The following is a 3,592-nucleotide window of genomic DNA, read 5'->3' as shown; positions in this document are numbered from 1 at the left end:
CCAGTTGGAACCATGAATCCAAAAAACAGGAAAACTTTGGAAAGTGGCAAATTAGGTTAAATGAACAAATTGTTCAAGAGCAAAATAAAAGGTTGTCCTGCTTTGGTGGAAAACATTCCTAATCCCCCATTTTTCAGTGTCCTATTCTATATTTCATGCTCTATACCCCAAGGAAGCCACAGAAAGTAGAGAATAAAGGTAGAGCTGATAAGAGAGTAAATTCATTTATAGAGAAATGAAGGGTTGGGCTTGTTCTCACTTGAAAAGCAAATCCTTTGGAAATGACAGAAGACAGCTGAACCTAAGTGGCAATCATTTTTCTCTTTTATCTAAGCATTACTCTGGGGTTCAGTTACAAAGGCCTATTGTGCCAGTTTTAGAGAGCTCTTTGGACAAGGAGAGAGGTTGGACCTCATGTGGCAAGCGGTTTTTGTGATTGTTTAATTGTTTCTGACTCTTTGGGTCTTCTTGGCAAAGATGCCAGAGTGGTTTGCCATTTTCTTTCTCTAGCTCATTTCACAGATGAGGCAAACAGGGTTAAATGACTTGCCCAGGGTTACATATATGAGGCAAGATTTGAACTCAGGAAGTCTTCCTGACTCTAACCCCAGTGCTCTATCCACTGGGCCAACTAGATGCCCTTTGGGATGAGCAGTAAGACAATGATGAGTTAAAGGAAACTCCACTACAAACAGGAGCAGCTCTCCTCAAAGTATCTAAAACCCAGACCCTTATTCTGAGTCTTGTCAGTGCTCAGGGTTTGTAGATTTTTTCTGTTTCCTTGATCTCAACTCAGTCTCCAGCATGCCAGCAGGCACAGCACAGGATTAAATTTTTAGTTTTTTTAAAAAAGGACAATGACAGACTACAGCAGGGGTGGGAAACCTGCAGCCCCAAGGCCACATGTGGCCCTCTAGGTCCTCAAGTGCAGTCCTTTGACTGAATCCAAACTTCACAGAACAAATTTTGTTTGGATTTGGTCAAAGAGCCACACTTGAAGACCTAGAAGGCTACTAGAGATTATTTGAAAATGCATGAGATGAGAATAAGATGCTTTTCAATGAGGAAGTCTATGGAAGCAGCTATGCAATGGCAGAGTGGATAGAACACTGGACTTATGATAGGAAGGATCTCAGTTCAAAACCTAGTTCAGACCCAGGGGGAGTTACTCAACTTCTCTCAGCCTCAATTTACTCATCTATAAAATAGGGCAGTAAAGTGGTCAGTGGATAGAGCACTGGGTATAAAGTTAGGAAGTTTCCTCTTCCTGAGTTCAAATCTGGCCTCAGACACCTACTAGCCAAGTGGTCCCGGGCAAGTCACTTAACCCTGTTTGACCCAGTTTCCTCATCGGTAAAATGAGCTAGAGAAGGAAATGGCAAACCACTCCAGTATCTTTGCCATGAAAACCCCAAATGGGGGTCACTAAGAGCTGGACATGACTGAAAAACAGCAACAAAACAGATGGGAAAGGTAGCCTACCTCTAAGGATTGTTGGGAGGATCAGGCGCGATAACAGATTCTAAACTCTTTTCAAACCTTCCAGCTCCATAAAAATTCTAGTTATTATTAAACTGACCTGATTAGCCTATTCTATCTTCACAAATATGTCTGTGGTTGTAAATGTGCCTGTTGTTTTAATTACTAAAGTGCTTCCTTATTACCCTTACTTTGGCAAGGAACCCAAGCAAATGGCCTAACTAGAGTGCATTAGGCCTGGTTTCCTTTTTGAAAATCAGTCTCTGGAGAAATTTCAACCTTTACACATTCTGAGTTAAACCACTGTACTGGGTTAAATGGTTTTTATTTTTTCCTATGTGAGTATAGGTCATTAAATGCAATTCCTTCCTTCTCTTCTCCTACCCCCTCCCCAGGTTCACTAACTAGTTTCTCTGAGTCTTTTGTTAGTTAAAGGAAATCTGGATAAATTCCATCTGGAGGGGAGTGATTTCTACTTCATATAAAGTTAAAAGTGATGTTCTCCATTTCTTTGGTAGCTCTCGTACATTGGAACACAGAGGTGCCAGTCATAAAGGTGCCGGTAGCCCTCATTAATGAACAGGGGATTTCTAACACACATTGCAACATTGTATGAAACACAGGCCTCTGGAGCGCCCCAAGAATTCTTGCCCTGCTGTGTAATTGAGAGGTGTTTACTAGGACCCATTAAATGTATGTCGTGTGTAGCTGTTATCCATTAGGCTAGTCTGGGGATGATTTTAAATGAATAAATGTGCTTGTACTCTGGGAAAGAGAAAAAGATAAACTCTGCCACAACATTCTCATTCAGCAGAACACAAGAGGAAGAAAATTTAAAAAGGCTAGATTTAAAATGGAGACTCACATAAAGGGTCATTGTTATTTAATGGTTTTCTGTCCTTACTATGAAAAGGAGTTAGGGTGGAGGAGATGGTGGTGATCTTCAGAAGAAGACCTTCCATTCTTCCAGGTTACCTCTATCTTAATCAGTCAAACAACAAAACACTTATTAAGAGCTAACCATGTGCCAGGTACTGTGTTGAGCAACAGAAATACAAAGACTTAAGTGCTCTCAACAAGTTTACATTCTCATGGGGAAAACAAAACATATTTAGGGCCAGGGTTTGGACCTATGATTTCATCGTAAATTGGTACCCAAATTCTGGATTTTAGAGAGTTGCCTAGAGCCTAGAGGTTGACGCTCCTGGGAAGTCACACAGCCAGTACAAGTCAGAGGAGGTATTGGAACCCAGGTCTTCCTGGCTATGCCAACTCTAGGACCTATACCATGCTGCCTCTCATACAAAACATATAAAAGTAAATATTTACAAATATATAAAAAGGAAATACAAAACACTTTAAAACGGGAAGCATTAGCAACAGGGGAGCAGAGGGATAGGAAAGTAGGAAAGACCTCATGTAGGAGCTGGTGTTTGAGATGAGCTTTGAGGGAAACTAGGAATTCCAAAAGGAAGAGATGAGGAAGGTATGCATATCCAGATGTTGGGGCAACCTGTGCAAAGGCATAGAAGTGAGAGAAATGATTATCGCTGTCTTGTATTTAATAATTTATTATTGAATTAGGACCAAGGTTTTTTTTTCCCCTTTTCTACTTCTTCCTCCAGAAATCAACCAGTGTGGAAATCTTAGGCAAAGACTTACCCAGGCTAAGATATTATCAAAGACAGTAAAGAAGTTCTAAGTTTAGGCAAATGGATAGATTGTTGCTCTTTTTTTTTACCCTCAGGTCTGTGAAAATATAGATTCTCCCTTTTGTCAGATAGGTGATGTAGAAATTGATGTTTCTTCGACCAAGATTTGGGTGCTCAGTATCACATGCCTCAAGACCCCCATTGGAATAAGCCCACCTCTCATTATAATATTCATTCTCTTATTAATTATTAGCCAATCAGAGTTGATTGGCACCCTTAGGAGCACCCACTCTTCCAAGGGCATATAAACTGTGAGCCCACTGCCATCATTTATCTTTGGCATTCCAGAGTGTTACTGACCCTTTTATTAATAAAATTCTGGCATTATTAATAAAATGATTAATTACCCAAATGATCTCTCTCAAACTTTTTAAAAGTCATAGAACAGATAAATGGAATGT

This window comes from Trichosurus vulpecula, chromosome 7, assembly GCF_011100635.1.
Source record: "Trichosurus vulpecula isolate mTriVul1 chromosome 7, mTriVul1.pri, whole genome shotgun sequence".
Taxonomy (NCBI): domain Eukaryota; kingdom Metazoa; phylum Chordata; class Mammalia; order Diprotodontia; family Phalangeridae; genus Trichosurus; species Trichosurus vulpecula.
The sequence above is the reverse complement of the archived record's forward strand: the minus strand, read 5'-3'. Positions refer to the sequence as shown.